The 19,182-nt window shown below is 36.2% G+C and overlaps 1 pseudogene; it reads right to left on the minus strand.

Annotated features, from left to right (window-relative positions):
• Nucleotides 1–3,321: 3,321 nt before the first annotated feature.
• The window catches only part of LOC109089636, a 73,193-nt pseudogene continuing 57,332 nt past the window's right edge, over nt 3,322–19,182 (minus strand).

Consider the following 19,182-nt stretch of genomic DNA (forward strand, 5'->3'; position numbering starts at 1 on the left):
TCCAACCCTACAATAATCCAAACACAAACCTCAAAAACAACACACAAATGGGTCACTGAGCACAAAACCAAGCTTCTGCTATAGCCATTCCAGTCCTCTGACCTGAACCCTATAGAAAATGAGTGTGGTGAACTGAAGAGGAGAAGCACCAACATTGAGCTGGGAATCTAAAGGGTCTGGAGTTATTCTGGATGAAGGAATGGTCTCTGATCTCTTGTCAGGTGTTCTCTAACCTCATCAGGCATTATAGGAGAAAATTTAAAGCTGTTAAACTGGCAAATGGAAGTTTCAAAAAGTATTGAATAAAAGGGTGCCGTTAATTGTGGCCAATGTGTATTAGAGAAAAACACATTTCTTAATGATATTTCCCCCCATTTTAAATTCTTATTATCCAGTGAAAGGTTAGATTTTTGTGATTTTTTTAAATAAAAGATCAAAGGGATTAAAAATGCAGATTAATTTTCACAGCCTTCTTTGATCATATTTACCAAGGGTGCCGATATTTTTGGCCATGACTGTATATATATATATATATATATATATATATATATATATATACATAAATTTCCATCTTTATATGAGTGGTCTGTCTACCTTTTCCCAATTGTCTTCGATATTATATTGGATCTTTCAAAGTTTATCAGAGACAAATTTCATATATTAATGCACTGTGATCATTTTAAAGCCACAGTACTATTTCCGAGACTAATAATAAAAATATAAACAAAAATGTCTTTAAAACAAATCCAAAGTCTTAACATGACACATAAATTTACACGACTAATAAATACCTTAACTTACATAGACTTAAAGGGATAGTTCACCCAGAAATGAAAATTTGATGCTTATCTGCTTACCCCCAGGGCATCCAAGATGTAGGTGACTTTGTTTCTTCAGTAGAACACAAACTGGGATTTTTTACTCAAACATTGCAGTCTGTCATTCATATAATATAAATGGATGGGAATCACGGCTTTGAGAGTCATAAAACATACACAAACAAAACTAAATTAAACCCTGCAGCTTGTGACGATACATTGATGTGTAAAGACACAAAACGATCAGTCTGTGTAAGAAACTGAACAGTATTTACTTTGGTTTTTTACCACAATGTCTGAACTGTCCTGAGTGGTTTCTTCACATAGACAGTAAAAGAAATGGACACAGCGACCCCATTGGAACTCAACTGAGACAAGTGAAGCCCGTTTTTAGCGATTTTTAGAACTTCCGTTTCTGACGCGCAGACTCAAACTAAGCTTGATGACGTCAGCAACCTGTCTGACAGATGTAAACCTTCTAGTAGCTGTGCGTGCAAACTGCCATCGTTAATCTTGCAGAGACGGAGAGCTCGAGCGCGGAGTTCTTTGGCGTGAGTGAGCAGGAGTAAGTATTCTGATTAATTATTTTGTATAGTATTTTGAAATGTAACGCCAGTACGCCATATCTCTTGACGTCTCCCCGATTGCCTGCGAGCTTCTCCTCCTGTCTGTACGGTAATTTCTCTACTGTGCGACAGAGAGTCGAGTTGGTTATGACGCAATCGTTAGCCTATTTTTACAAAAACTGTTTCTACGGGGCCATAATGTAACATAGAAGGTAATGGAGCCCTTTATACATTGTCGTGTATCTTTAGAAATAAATAATGGACAAACGGAGTCTTTAAACGCCTCAGATGTAAAGTTATTCGCTGTCAAAGTGACGCAAAAATGAATGGGAGTCAATGGGATGCTAACGCAAGTGAAGTTCTGCTACAAGATGGCGGCACGCGGCCGACTTCAACTTCCGGTCGACTTCCTTGCCCCCTGTTTCTTCATCAGCCTGCATGTGAGGCCTCTTCTTCTTCTTCTTGCTTTATGGCAGATCGCAGACTTATAAGTGCATTACCGCCACCTATCTCTCAAATGGACAATTGACACTCCCAATTGAGATTGTAGATAGAGTGTTAGTGGTCCATTTGAGAGAAAATCTAATTTTCATTTTTTGGTGAACTATCCCTTTAATCTGCTAAGCCATTTCAGTCTTAGCTTATCATCTTTGGCAGTTTCTGTAATAATGCACTAATGTTCTTCTGAATACATTTTAATGCAAGTCACAATTGAGCTAAATCTGATCTGTTAGCTTTACATTCACTTTTAACAGAAATACAATGCTCAGTCTTACTAATATCCCTCCTCCTATTACTCTTTGCTCTTTAACTTATTTCATACTGTAAGTGTTTTGTTTGTAATTAGTATGTCATTATTAACATGATTATTTGCACAGGTAATACTGTATTTAGCACTGTAGAATCACATTGCTCTTTGCACATCAGTTTTTTTTTGTTTTGTTTTTTGACATAAGGATGACCTCTAGCTATTCAAATTCAATCACACCATAAATCATCCATCAAACGACATGGGGAGAATCTCCATTTGTATGTACCAATTGGAATCATTAGCTATATTTTATTTGGGTACAGGAGTCATGTAACATTTACATCTCAATGACTGAAAACCACCATTTTAAAATTCCCTGAAATTTCTAGGTTTGCCACAATCATATTCTAAATTCGCTAATGTAGCTGTAAAGTGTGTGATTTTGTTGATGTTAAAAATGTCATTTGTGGGACAGTTTGCACAACAAATTGAAAACACTGTTGATCAGCGTGGCACTATCGTAACTTTGTTTGTTCTGTTTGCTCTAGAATCACAAAACAGCATCCTGGAATCAATCAATTGCATGATTTGAGGGAGGGACTATCGGTTTTTCTGACCAATGGGTACCACTAACCACTGGGTAGGCCTGAAACTTATTTGAGAATCATTTTGCAATTCATCTAAACAGAGAACAATGAAAACCATCTTCAGAATCAGATTGTTTCCTTACCCCTTTATGAGCTCTACTTCATGTTTTGTGCACTAATATTTTTATCCCAAAAAGTAATTTCCTATCTCAGACCATTAGTTCAGGGTCGCTAAATGCATGGCTGTTAACATCCAAGGCACTACACATGCAGGTGCTAATAGCCGTGTGTTGCTCATCAGGCGAGTTTCTGCTCCAGCAGCTGAATAATCACTTCTACATGAGCTGTTCACCTATAGCACCATGGCAACATCAGCTATTAAAGAAACTGCAAATCTCTATTCTAGATTTCAGCATCATTCTGTGAGCTCTAAACTGTAAGATTTAGTAGATCAACAAGACATGCCTCTAAAACCAAACATGCTTTACATCCAGTGACATTATGGCTTAAATTGTATGATTGATTGAGTGAGTGGTTTTGAACTGAAATGATAAATCTTTGTTAGTTTGGGCAAAACTGAAACAGAGTAGATTATCTACTTGAGATGTAATCGATCATTTATTCCAAGTTTTACATAAATTATAAGTATGTTACACAGACGTGTAAGTTCTGAGTCTATTGCCATATATTTGAAGGGTTTTCAGGGACACAGACAGAACCGTAAAAACAAAGCATAAGAAAAAAAAAGCTTGAGCATTACAGAACCACAAAACCTGAACACATTTCAGCACAGAAACTTTAAATATGAAGAGAAATTAAGAATGCAACAAGCTTTTGCACATACAGCACAAAAAAAGTGTGATTGAGGAATCACACAGATGTGATTCATACAAACAGTAAACAATTATCAATTTTAATACAATACTGTCCAGAATCTGTAATATTGATGAAAAGCACCTCAAAATAGTTGTTTCTGCTTTAGATCTAGAAGGGGTAATTATAGCAATCACAAAATAACCAAACAAAAGTTTAACAAATAGTCTTTTTTTATTTTAAAACTCCCTGCCTCAAATATATAAACTTGATTTTCTAACCAAGGCTCTTTATATACAGGGTTGAACATCTTTGAATTGAATACGTCTTTTAAGAGATTGAGGTATAGTGTCAAGAAATTCAATCTGACATCAAGTTACTTTTCATCAAGTTTCTTTAGCACTGATTACCACAGCATCATTGCTACCACTGGAGAACAAAAGAAAACTAGTGGAAGACCATTGACCCTTCACTACGTTAGACATGCCCATATATTACTGGAAAAAAAAGGAAACTTCAAGTGCTTAAATTGGTCAATATTTACAAAATGGATACTTTATAATTACAAATTTAGATGGTTTGAAATGCTTGTTTTATTTTATAGTTGGCAGGGACACTTGATTGTTTGACATCTTGTGAAGAAATCTGTTGCACTGTTGGTTTCCAAACATGAAAACAACAACAACAACAACAAAATTCTAGAGAGAATACTCTTGATAGTTATCAATATTTCATCAGATCAATTTTGATGCACATGCAAGATTTAAAGGCAATAATTAAAGAACAGTATTGTACAAAATAATAATTACAGTTTTATCAAAGAAATGCACTTTCAATAGCACCTTAAGTGTTTGGGTGCTTACAACAAGAGCACACCACTGTGGTTGTCTTGCACTGAGCAGCACCTGGAGGAGGATCTGTAATGGATACAGGGAAAATGGACAGGAACGGGATTGGGAATTCATTGGATTGGGGCTTGGGGAAGGACTGGGATCAGGAGTAAATGGTGCTGGGATTAAGGTTGGAATGGGACAAAAAAAGGCTTAAGAGTTCAAGTGGAAAAAAAAACAAGTTTGGAAAAGGCTCCTACAGGCTCTAGAGTGGTGAGATGGTAAAGGAATGGGTCCTCCTCCTTCTCCTGAAAGTGCGCCATTGTCCACCAGGTAGTTCGTGTCCTCTTTCTGGTTTATTCCAATTGCAGGTTTCAGTCGTTCGATGAATATTTCATTTCTGATTACACAGTGCGGGGGCTGGTGTGTGTGTTTGTGGCGCAAGGAGGGGGTGGGCAGGGGGTCTCTTGGCTGGCCACACTCCTTGACCTTTGCCATAAAGGTAAGAGGGGGTGTCCTTTAGCCGAGGAAGCAGACAGGGCCTACCTCAAAGCCAAACCTTTGACTGGATCCCCCAAAGTCATTCAACATGACATCGATGATAGGCACCTGGTCGATGCGAGGAGTATTAATTTCCATCACAGATTTAGAATATCCCTGCTTTAGCTGGAAGAGAAAGAGATGAATTGTGTTATAAACTGTTTAAGCAGAATTATGTAACTGTTCGTTCTGATAATCTAATTTGACTGGACAAGTGGCAAGAGTCCAAGATCACTGAGGTTTCTGTTACTGTTCAAATAAAACTGAAATAAAATAAAATATAAATATTAGATGAATAACCTAAAACTTGGCAACTTATTCAAAATAAGTACTAAAATTATTTTAAAAATATATAAAATTAAATAAAAATAATTATAATAAATCAAGTAAAAAATTCACTTGTATGTTTTTACAGTGCTGCAGACAACAATATGAGAAAGAGAGTATTCAATACAAACATTATTCTTGCTATGATAATGTGATGTTGCTTAATTAACATACAGTATGAATATACAATCAGTACATTGTATATTAGTATATTATATATATATTTATATATATATATACGTGTGTGTGTGTGTGTGTGTGTGTGTGTGAGTGTGTGTGTGTGGGTGTGTGTGGGGTATATATACACACACACATACCACACACACATATATATATATATAAAAATATATATAGGTATCTGCCAATATTAGATGTTTAATTGTATAGCTAATTTCCTCTATTTTTACATTTAGATCACCTTTGCCCTCATCTAACTTTAATAAAGTTAATCTATAATTTCTTTCAAGTTAGTCTTTAAAAAAAATTTTTTTTAAGTAGTTAAATGTAATTAAAATATCTCAGAATGAATATCCACTATTTCCTACTTTATGTTAAAATATTGTGATTTACTTTTTTGTACATATAGTTTAATTTATTTAGGCAAAATAGTACAGAACCTAAATATCTGCCAATTGTAATATTGGAGCATCCCTAATATACAGTATAACCAGCAGACTGATCAACAGCACTCTCACCGAGCAGCCATCTGAAAGAGCCTTGATGAAGGGGTTGTTGTCGTACGACATTTCCTCATCATTAGAGCCCAGGAAGCGCAGCGCCTTGTCATAGTTGTCAGCCTTGGCGTCATACCAGGCCACAGACTGATGGCATATGTATGTGAAGTTCTGCCGGGCAGAAGAGCTGAGCAACTTGAGGAACGTCATCTGGACTGAGGTTATTGAGCTCTCCTCAACATCCACATAAGACAGCTGAGACACAGGGAATAGATGGGTCAAACATCTGGCCGAAAGAAGAACTTTCCAAAACTTTTCAAAGTATTACAGGGATGGAAATCATTAGGAAGTGAATGGTTCTCGTTCCTTGATTCTTTTAGTGCTTTTGAGAAATAACCTTTTAATAATTAGTCCGTAAATAAAAATACTAAGACTGGTTTAGTAAGTGATTTAAACTGACAACATGCATACAAAACTGATTTTATTCTTTAAAAACTCATACTAATTCATTTGCTTACTGAAGCACTGTGAAGTTACCATTCAGGTTGCATTAGCAGAAGAATGCTGACATCTAAGGACAGTTAAAAGAACCAAATTTTATGAAAATAATCCATTTCCCTTTTTCCCCGCCAAAAAACTTCTGAATAAGAACCATTTTTCCCCACCAGCCCTAAACTACTGTCACTCTTCAAGCAATAGAGACATTCATGACCGAATTGCTGAGCTATGATTCAAAGTTTATGAAGTTTATAATGCAAGAGAAAAATGGACACTTACAATTTTTCCACGCTTAAATTCACTGAACCAAGATCCTGGGGACTCCTTTGGCCAGTTTGATATTCTAACCTGGAACAAATGGAAACTGTGATCAAATAATTCCCTAAGATAATACAGTTCTTTATTTTGGATTTCTATTACTACCAATCATGAGATTTAGCAGAGATGAGTTCCTCTCACCCCTGAGGATTTTTTATCCGGGTAAATGCAAGTTTCTCCTCCTGAAGTGAAGTTACAGTACACTTTGAAGGCATCTCCCATGCATCCCATATTTGGATCGATCCAGTAATGTCCTGCAGTCAGAAACATGGATGTTAAAATTCTCTTTTTTGCCAAAGATAAAGAAAAGAGTAACTCTCCAGATCTGTTTTATCTTCGATTATTAACTTTTGTTTTCCTCAGACAGACTTAACTGACTCTTAAATGCCTAATCTATGCTTAAAGTAACATTCTCTCACCATCAGGGAAGTCTGGCTGGCTGAGCTGCAGGTCTTTGCAGGTTCTGGCTGGGTTATCCTGGGTTCCCAGTGGGAACTTCATGCGTTCAATGTCCTGCTTGAGGGTGTTGAGGGATCCAAACACATCCTCCATTCCCTCCATACCATAATCCATCATTCCCGCTGCTTCGTCATCCTGCATGTCAGGTGACCTCCGGGATTTTTTACTTGTCTGGATGGGGAGGGGCTGAATGATGTCACCAGCTGGGCCCTAGTGATAGAAAATCAAAAAGAATTCACTGACAATTCTGTAGGGTCGGCTTCAATCCCATTGGAGACATAAGCATGCCAATATCATATTTCATGCAGTATCATATTTTTCTTACAGGAGGACCTGGTGGTCCCACCAGGCCAGGGTCTCCCTTCTGGCCAGCTGGACCCTGGGGAAACAGAAAACACACTACATTTAAACTGGAACAAAAAATTAACCACCTCAATAACCATGTGCAATGGAGAGGTTCAGCACTTACAGTTGATCCTTTGGATCCTTTCTGTCCTTGTGTTCCCTGAAGATAGAGACAACGAGGAAGTCAATTAAGCAAATGTTACGGTGGTTAAATGTCATGTTTACATGCACAATGCATTAACTCGACTGTCACGACCAGAATAAGATTCCTGGAATCTGCATGAATGAAATCTTGCACTTTTCTTTTAATGAATGTAAAAACATTCATATAATAATAAAAAAAGGAGAAAAAATATCACAAAATTGTTACATTACTATCCAAATTAATTAAAATTCAGTGGAATAAATGGCAAGAGTGGGCGAGCATCTTCAGGTTTGCAGAAAGATGATAACATATTGAAGAATATTCATAATAGCTGTGGAGCATATTAATATCTTAAAAAAAAAAAAAAAAAAAAAAACATGAAAAAAAAAGAAGAAGTCTGAGTAAAAAAAAAACTGCTTACAGGAATACCAGGAGGACCTGGGGGACCGAGGGGACCAGGAGGACCAACGATACCCTACAGTCAATAAAACAATTCATATTTTTCAGGACAAAACCAAAACATATTCTTAAATAACAGCATCTGTGAGGAGCAGACAAAAGCACACCCAGATTCTGAACTGACTCGGGTGTATGTAAAGAGCACACATCACTCACAGCATCACCCTTGCCTCCACCAAATCCCTGAGGTCCTTGCAGTCCTCGGTCGCCCTTCTCTCCTGGCTCACCGGGAGGACCGATCAGACCAATCAGACCTGGATGACCCTGGACGAGTGAAGGGAAATTTATTACTAAGTCACAGGTTTTAATAACAGTGTATTTGCCTATATTTCGCAAATGCAAACATACAGTCACACTTTTCTGATGAATTGCATTCCACGGATGCTTTTGATAGAGCGTAAGTTGTATTTAACCCAGAATTTTGGCTTATTTGAAACCTATGACTATGAAATTGTATTGCCAATATGTTCAGTGGAACAATAGCATGCATTATTCAGTAAAAGAACCAATGCAAATCTCAGTTTAAGGGCTGAAATGGCAAATATATATTTTTTTATTTATCATGTACTAAATACAAGTTATTGTTCTGGATCTTTTGCAACCACAGTGTGTACAATATAAATCTTATTTATGGCACAGAATCTGAGAGGTGCTCAAGTGCTTTAGTTTCTGTTCAACACCTGATATTTACAGCTACTGTACTTGCCTCTCCAGAATATTAATACTTCACATCTCAGCAGGTCTCCTCTCATAAAACAGATTTACAGATGTATACTGCATTGATTATGTATCGCAGACAGGGTAACAGTTTAATTATTGTCAGACACTATATAATCTACAGCACTAAGAGCTTGTTTATACCTTGTCATTATGTGAAATAGAGATGCCAGTGAGGCCTGTTGCTCTCACATCTTAAACTTTCAACTGAGCTCAGTATAATTGTACATATACATAGACAGATTTAGGAAAGGAATATTTAAAATGTAGAACCTCCTTGGAGACGTTTATGGCATGTACAATATATATAATTTATGTTTTTAACATTTCTTAAGCTCACAAAGGCAGAATTTTGTTGCAATTTAAATGTAAAAGAACTGTTTTCTATTTGAATATATTTTAAAATGTATTTTATTTCTGTGATGGCAAAGCTGAATTTTCTTCAGACATCTTAGTGTCATATGATCGTTCAGAAAACAATTTAATATGCTGATCTGGTAAAATATACACTCACATCACACACACACACACACACACACACACACACACACACACACACACACAAATACAAAAACAAAAAAAATAAAATACATACATATTACACACACACACACACACACACACACACACACACGGATATCACATGACATTTTCTTACTAAAATTATCTATTAATATATTCCATTTGCCGTCTTTATTTTTCTGCTTTGGAAAAATTACTAGTAAAATACTAGTTAAAACATACCTTCTCACCCTTAGTACCAGGGTCTCCTTTCAAGCCAGGAAGACCAGGAGGACCCTAGAATGTCAAGACACATAAATATCCCTGTTGTCTTTATGCAAAAAAAAAAAAATATATATATATATATATACATCATTACAAGTGACATTCATTAGTCTAAATGGACAACATAATGGTGCCTCATTGTATCTTCTTACCAATGGTCCAGGAGGACCGTCTTGGCCAGCAGCTCCAGGAAGTCCCTGCTCACCCTGAGAGGGAAGACAGAAACCAGAATCCCATTAATACATACTATAATAGCAAAAATTTATGTACGGCACATATACTCAAATCTACTGACTAGACAAGGAGAGTGATTCAACTTGAAAAGCTTAATTATACAAATTAAGAGATTCTTGTGTACAATTCTGCTCAACTAATATAATTACGCAGCAATTTGAACTATATCAGAGTTTCCAAATGCATACCACAGGCCCCGGGATGCCACGTAAGCCTTCAGCTCCAGACTTTCCAGGAGGCCCCTGGGGGCCCACAGGCCCAGTTTTGCCCGCTGGTCCTTCAGCACCGGCCTCACCCTGTGTGATGAAAGTAAAATTAAGGGACAATATACTGGGGGAAAAAAATCATGCATAAGAAAATACCCTGACAGGGCGAATTGGACCCGACATAAAATAGCTACTTATTAAACTGAAAAAAATAGGAAAATAAAACTGATTTGAAAACATATTTGTAAAGGACATTCTATATATATCTAATGCTTTTGGACATTTAACTGACCTTTTCAATGCAAGTGTCCTAAAAAAATAAACTTTTATATCTATGTGAATGTGATAAGATGAACTGGATCAACTAATTATTTTGAAGAACAAAAGCTTTTAGGGGCAAAATATAGATTTCCTGTCACTTCCTCTGATTGAACCTGCAGTATAAGCTTAACTTGTTGTGGCATCCAATTAGGCTTTCTCATGCTCAGATCTTTCAATGAGGATTTTAAAAGTCAGGACCACTAAGTGTTGTGAGAGATTGGATTCAACAGACAAAAGCATGGACAGATAACAAATCAAGCTCTGAGGAGGACAAACGATTTACGCTGCAATACAAATGACAATCATGTTGTTTGGTTGTTCAGGTGCTAAGCTTAAATAACGGAAACTAGCTTACCTTTGCGCCCTTCTCTCCTTGTCTGCCTTCTGTACCAGCTGGGCCAGCAGAACCCTTGAAGAGAGAAAAATAAAACTCAAAACCTTCTACAGCAGATATCTATAAAGTGTCATCAACAATTAAAAAAGTATTGCATCCAAATGGCTTTCTTTTTTATCAACATGACACAACATTTCTGTTCACGATATCTCACAGAAACCAAAACATACTCTGGAAACCACATATAAACACTTTTATACATCTTATGTTTGTTATGACGTCTATGACTCAGAGGTTCTGCTATTGTTAATGCACTACCATTTGCTAATGGAGTAATATAATTACAGATTCTCAGAAACAAGACCTATTTTCATACACTATATTGATTCTTTAGGATGTTTAGATATTTTTAATGGAAAAGAACAAAACAATGATTAAGATAATTATTTTTGAAGCGAAGGTATTAGCGATAGCAATGGTTAATGGCTTGGCCAGGCATCCAGATATTTAGCATTACTGTCCACACATTTGTGAACACTAATATGATTATTCAGACAAATAGTAATTTGTGAAAGACTTAATGATGGTATTGTTTTCTCAGCGTGGGAATGAACACAACACAAGTTGAAATATGTTTCCCAGAAGTCCATGATCAATATGGGTGTGCACATTTAGATTCAAGACACACAGAAGGCCGAGGTCGGCCGAATGAATCAGCTTCATGCACAGATCCACTCAAAGTTGTAAGTAAGGCGGGTGAAAATGGAAAGCCCTGAAATGCCTTTTTATTGCTACTAACAGCTCTGCTGATATGAGAAAATTCAATTTTTCAGACTAAAAGCCTGACTTGTTCACATATTGAAAACAGTCTTAATTTCTTTCCTGACAAATATATTGCAATAAAACTCACTTTTAGAAAGCAACTGAAATGAAATTCTCTCTGAAGTTATGAGTCAGCGACTGAAAATTAAAAGTTTACTGTGGTAAATACATCAGAAGATGTGTTCGAGCTAAAAGTGTAATCATATGTAATCGAAAAGTCAGGATGGCAACAGAGCTGACAATGACAACTTCATTTCCTTTCGGCTATCACATTGCCATCACAGTGCTGTCATTCAACCCACTTTGGTCAATGTTCTATAATAGAACTGTCTAAATGTCAGCCTCGGCTTAGCTGCTCTTAAGCAATGCAAACTAATGTGAGAAGCCCATTTTTTTCCCCAAACAGGTCTTATGTTATACTGAGATTTCACAGAAATCCCTTTTCCCAAGCAAAGCGTGGACTCTTTACTCACTTGGGAACAATTTACTGAGGGAAGACCCAGTAAAATCCTGCTTTTAAAGATTTATTGTTTGTGCAGTTCAGATCTGTTAAAAATAAATGTGACACATAAAATACAGGCTACTTTTAGCATAAAGTTACAAGGGAAGCTCATAAACCTATTTGAAAATGTGTGTCTCGGCAGATTATAGAAGGTACAACAAAGGGGTAATGCAGACAAGTACATTCTTACATTTTTTTAAAGAAAACATTTGCCACTTACAGTGGGTATGTTCAAATATCTAACATTAAGTCTGAGCTGTTGGAATAATAAGTTAGTTTACTACAATGATGCTACTAGTTTAACCAGATTTCTTCAGAATTTTTGGATCTCTGCACATTTTCTTTTAGAATCACAATTGGTCCATAAAATATTGTACCTGTTTCATGCACATCATAAAAAAAATGTTTTAAAAATGTGTGCATTTCTAGATATAACCAGTAGCCCAACAATTGTACTCCAGTAGGCAAAACACATCTGAAATAATAGATCACGACCGGACACATGACCTATTTTTACAATTTTAGATTTAAAAAAAAATTCTAACATTTCTAATATTTGAGTAGAGACTTGGTACAGATCATTTAAATTTAAAAGCATGTTCTGTATTATTTTTTATATGTAATCAAATCAAATACAAATATCTATGAATAAGAAAGGGTCCCTTTATGTAATTTAAAATAAGTTGCAATGGAACTAACGTTTCAGATTGGTAGCTTGTCTGTAGTTAAACTGTTTTAAAATTATGGGTAGCTTCTAACTTGGAAAGCTTTAACACTTTTAAAGTATCGTATTCAACACTGAACCAAATGAACAAAATGCCTGGTGAAGTACTCACTCGCTTTCCAGGGGGTCCTGGAGGACCAGCTTCACCAGATGGACCAGGTGGACCCTGTGGTGTAAAAATCCAATGCATTACTAGCAAGTTTCGTTATGTTTGAATATAAAATATGATTTTCAGTGAAAGTCAACCATCACTCACAGGCTGACCGGCCTCTCCATCATCTCCCTTGTCTCCGGGAAGGCCATCCAGTCCCTGTGTGAAACAGGACATTACATCACAACATTGCCCTAATATTTCATTTCCATCAAGCATCATATTATAATTTCCTCACAACATTTGTTTAATACGCTGGACATTAAGCCTGTAACTAATGACTATTTTGACAACTTGTTGATTACTTATTTGATTGATCTTCTACACCTTACGCAATGTTTTTCTTTAAACAATGTGCAATGAAGCCTGAAATATATGCTGAACACTGTGTGCAAAAAAAGGTTGTTTGAGTGGAAACCTGGGCGTAATAAACTACATGATTTTCTTTGAATGTTTATATATCAAGTGCTTTGGAAAAGTGTTGCACACTTTTTTCCCCTCGCTCTATTGCTTCCAGCATTTTAAAATGCATTTGTTCCCCAAAGAAATAGTTATTTTACTGATGCAAAGTGAATGATCTCCATAGTGTTTGAAAGTCTCCATAGTGAACTTACACCTGTACCGGGCTCACCAGGAGGACCTGGATCTCCAGGGAAGCCTATAGGACCCTAAATTACAAAAGAAATGATGGATCAGTTCAGTCATCATGTAGTATTATTTCAGTGTAATAGCTGAAGGGTGCTTTCTGGGATGTCACTGATGGTGACTTACTGGGTTTCCTTTGGGACCATCATCTCCAGGGGCTCCTCTTCCACCAGCGGGTCCTGCAGCTCCAGGAGGGCCAGCTTCCCCTTTCTCTCCAAGTTCACCTTTGGGTCCCTATGGAAGGACACAACAACCATCAACATCCTGCTTTCATCCATCTATGATGATTATGCTAAACAAAATTAATTCAAAGCTGATGCTTTGTTGTTTTCAAGCCCAAAATGGAGATTACCTGTAAATATGTTGGCTAAAAAGACATTATAATGGTTACTTATTGCTTAGTGGTTAATAGGCCATTTTGGATGGTTGCACCTTTCACGACTGAATTGAATTTCTGAATTTAAATTGAGGTAGCCAACAGGGTGGACTGCATTTCAAATATGAATTTAAAAAAGTAGACTTAAAACTGAACTGAAGTTCATATCACTGCAACAAGTATAACATAAGTGTAAAAAAAAGGTTGTCAAAACTAACGTTGAATGTAAACTCCTAATGCAAGCAGAAAGCTACTATCCTCTTTAGTCTGAACAGACAAACATCAGCATTTAAGATGCTGATAACACATAAACAGGTTTGTGCAGCAGGCAGTGGTTGAAATAATGTCCCTGGGTGAAAAAGAATGACGATAGCAGCAACCATCTGGAATGCAAGTGATGTTCACCGCAGCATAAACGAGAGACAGGAAAATATTCACATGGCCGTTCTAAAGCAGAGTGAGATAAAACAGACTGTAGCAGCCTTCACCTGCCTGTGCTAATAACACGTGGTACTCTTGTGAATGCAGAGTGGAGAATTATACGGAAGAGAAGAATTCTTGAATAAAGTATTTTTTTTGTTTTCTTTGTGCACAAAAAGTATTCTTGTAGCTTCATAAAATTATGGTTGTACTACTGATGTCACATGGACTATTTTATCGATGTCCTTACTATCTTTCTGGGCCTTGAATGTGGTAGTTCTGTTGTTGTCTATGCAGGGTCAGAAAACTCTTGGATTTTATCAAAAATATCTTAATTTGTGTTCCAAAGATATACGAAGGTCTTAATGGTTTGGAACGACATGAGGGTGAGTAATTAATGACAGAATTTTTATTTTTGGGTGAACTATCCCTTTAGAGGTCATTAGCTTTATGTATTCTGAGTTAAAAACAAGGATTTGTGTAGTTATGCTCCTTGAATGTCAATACATTAGCTTCAGTAACATGCAACTCTTAAACACAAACAAATACTTACTACAGAACCAGGCTCTCCTTGTGGTCCTGGATTACCCGCCTCACCGGTCTCACCCTGAGGGGAAGAGATGAAGTTTTACCTAGTCTTTATTACACTGTAACATCTACTCACATTCATCATAAGAACTACAATACATATTTGTGTACATTCCTGTTTTTAAAGAGATTTATTCAAGAAATACGCACCTTTTCACCATTTCCACCCATTGAGCCGATACCTCCGGGAGGGCCAGGAGCACCCTGTCAATAAATAACAATACTGCTGATTCAAATCTTTCTGATGGAGTTTCTTTACAAATATGGCATGGTTAAACTCACATCTGCTCCGCTAGAACCTTGAGGACCTCTGGGACCAGGAGGACCAGGTGGACCCTGTAAGAACAAAAACAGCAGCTTGTCAAACAAGATACTAAACTCTGGAAGATTCAATGGATTCAGTCATTCTGACCTATTAATTACAAGAATCTGCACATCTTTTGTTTGTGAATCAGCGGCACTAGCACTAATACTGTGAAGGTGTGGTCACATTAGTGAAATTTCTGCAAAATCACAGGCAAAAATGAAGACTGACTGTCAAATGTCAGTTATACTGTAGCAATGCATGAAGCAGAAGTCAAACCAAGTGGTTTTTTTGTTTGTCAGTGTGGTGAATTTGCAAGGAGTGAATTTCCAGTTGTATGATTCCAACTGAAATGACTAGATTCAACAAGAAAATTGTTTAACAAGCAACAGTAGATGTGACTGCACCTAACCTCAAAATAAAGATATACAGTGCATTCGCAAACTTTTGTTGTAATTGTATGTTTTAAATAAAAAAGTATGCATGTTTAGTACATAGTTGAGACTAATTATGACAAAAATATAGTAAACACTGCGTTTTGACAACAAGGATACTACAAACTCACCATTGGCCCGACGTCTCCATTCTCTCCTTTCTCACCTGGTGGTCCTGGCAAACCCTAGAGGAAAACAAGTTTTACATATTAATCAGGAACAACTCCAGTTTATATAAGAGTTGACCTATTACAATTTAAAAAATGCTAAAGCCTTTATTAACAAGAGAGGATACGCAATTTAGAATAACAATCAGTCTCGCAGTGTTGAATATTAATATTATACATTTACAGCTCTGAGCCATCGGGTAAACACTATTAATCAAATAACAATTTTTGGTAATTAGCAGTAGAAGGAACCTCATGGCAATTAACACATTTGCATTTGGGTCCCTGCGAATGTGTCACACCCAGTGTCACTTTGAAAATATGAAACAAAAAGAGGCAAAGCTTGGCAAGCAATTCATTTTGCAATATAATTGTACTTGACTAAAGAGGTTTGAATGTTATTCAGATCATTATCACCGAACAATACCAACTGACGTCTCTCCATTGTTCATAGTCAACATCTGTAATTACAAGGCTATTCTGGGTCATTGTATTTAGCAGACATGCTCTTTGGTACCCGCTAACGCATATCTTACTGCTTATTGTTGTGATAAATGTTGTGTTACTATAAAAGGACAGAAGTAATATTTCACAGTCATGTTGACGGAAACAATTTCCCTAACTGCCAAAATAGCTTATACAGTACATTATATTCAGAGTGGGTTTTGAAAAGATAATGAAAAGTCTCCATTCTAATGAAGTCCAATTACTTCTCATTAGCAAGTTATTCAAAACTTGAGAATTAAGATGGTTAATTTTGTTGGATCAAAAATCATTATCATTGAAGATCAGTGAGAGGCACCAACAATTAGCACAGTTGGGAAGAATCACTATTCCTATTACCTTTGATCACCAGTCAATTGCTCTCAGTGACTCTGGAATATTGCTGTGTTGAGTAGCAGCCTCTGTTGCCATTTGAAAATCACCCCCTCATTATTCCCATAAACGGGAAGAGTGTCATTTTTTTTTTTTTTGATGTTATAATAGTTTCTTAATACTTAGAGACAGCTACAGTACCAATTTGTGGTCGGTAAGATTTTTTAAATGGTTTTCACCAAGACTGTATTTATTAGACAAATCACAGAAAAATAAAAAATACAGTAAAAAATTACGTTGTGAAATACTATTTTATACACTTAAAATTTAACAATACTCCAGTCTTCAGAGTCACATGGTCCTTTAGAAATCATTCTAATATGTTGATTTGGTGCTCAAGAAACATTTCTGATTATTATCAATGTTTAAAAATGTAACATTGCTTAATATTTTTATGGACTCGATCATTTTTTTCATGATTCTTTGATGAATGCAAATTTCAAAAGAACCGCTTAAATTTAAAATACAAATCTTGTGTAACATTACAAATGTTTTACTGTCACTTTTCATCAATGTTATGCACACTTGCTGAATGAAAGTATACATTTTTTACTCTCATAAATAAATAAAAATCTTCTAACCGTGTATAAATAAACAGTTCGTAAGTTGTTTTTCGGAAAAGTGGTTACCAAAATATTTCTATGTCTCAATGTTTGCAAAAATGGCTCAACCAATGGACTGAACTTGGGAAGATGGAGTGTGACTCTGTTGGTCCGGCCAATGGCAGACATGAAGCGTTCAAAGAAAGTCAATCAACCAAGTTTAGAGCAACATAATTGGATCCAGATTTTAAAAATGGCTATTACTCTCCTTGCTCAATTATCCTGCCTTGATGATATTTAATAGTGGAGCTTTGTGTAAATTAAATAACATGCTTGCAGCAGATCCATAATAGGTGTGTTTAGATTAGTTTAAAATGATAACTGTACCTGCAGTCCGACGGGACCGGGAAGACCTGGGAAACCACGGGCCCCCTCATCTCCCTTTGCCCAAACATACCCTGCTGACCTCTGGGTCCGGGCTCTCCGTCACTTCCCTATACAAGAAAAAAAAGAGTTCGATAAATGATAACACACTGACGGTTAACATCTGAAGCTGATACCAACTCTGAACATGATGGTGGGGAATACAGTACAACACTCTCTGTACATGTGAAGTCAACTTGCTGACCCCAGAATGTCTTTCATACTCCAGTGTACGGTGCAGACAAGCATGAAAATGAGATCTACCCCCTGAGACATCAAAAGTTAAGCATGAAAAGACGTGCCATTCAAAGGAACGCCCAGGGGAATTATTGAGGGTGAGAATGTGCTGCCCTCATTTCTGACGCTGCTTGCTCTACAGGGTCAGTGGAAGGAGAAAAGAGAGGTTCAGAACTGTTCAAACAAATGCGGAATGAAGATGAAGGCATTAAAAAATGTGAGGTAATAGCGCTTCCTGTGAGGAAAACATGTCTGAATGGGAGGTCATTCCAGGATATGATGGAGTGTTTGTATTATAAACTATGATGAACGTAGTATTGATGGACCTACAGGACAGACTTCACCATGATGGCTAACAAGTATTATTAATCATGAAAAATATACAATATACTAACGAGTGTATTTACTGATTATTGATTATGTTGGTCTAACTCATTAATTGAATATGCTTAAGATGCTTTTATGGTTTAAAAATAGCAGCTCACAATGGACTGAATGTCTATTTAATGGTAACTTGACTGCCATAATGTTTTTTGAATTATTATTATGAGGGCTTTTCTTAGAAATTACTGATTTAAATTACTAGTTAATTTCGTTGATTAAATGCAATATGCAATCAATTCAATTTGTTCATCAGCAAATCATGTACAGGCATGTAATCAGTGAAGGACAAAAAAAAAAAGAAAAAAAAAAGAAGGAAAACCAGAAACTCCATCTTTAAAATGTTCTAAAATAATGTTCTAAAATAATAATAATAATAATAATAATAATTGTATAGTACAAAAGTAAAATTACACTACTAGTAGTCTTAATTTCTTTGCTTTCAAATGTAAAATCATAAGATTTCTTATCTTAGCAGAAAACTACAGGGATACCTAAAAGCTTCTGTTTTATTGACAACAGATTTGCAACTGATTCTTATCATAAATTTGGGAATATGGTCGCCGTGTTGCGTTTTCAAATGCATGTTACAGTATTAAGGCCATTTCGTGTTTCATGTGAGAAAATACGGTAATTTGTGTGGAAATCACATCATTGCATATATTTAATTTGATTACATTTTTTAATCAAGTCACAATCCTAATGATGTATGCATATAAAGAAAGAAGGTTCAGTCAAATATTTAAGTGACTAAGATCTTTTATCAGCATTAACATCATTATGTCATCTAATAGATTTAACATCTCGCACGCTTCCAAATTTGTAATATCCTATTCAGTAGAAAAGCCAAACAGTTTCCAAG

This window comes from Cyprinus carpio, chromosome B2 (genome assembly GCF_018340385.1).
Source record: "Cyprinus carpio isolate SPL01 chromosome B2, ASM1834038v1, whole genome shotgun sequence".
Lineage (NCBI taxonomy): Eukaryota > Metazoa > Chordata > Actinopteri > Cypriniformes > Cyprinidae > Cyprinus > Cyprinus carpio.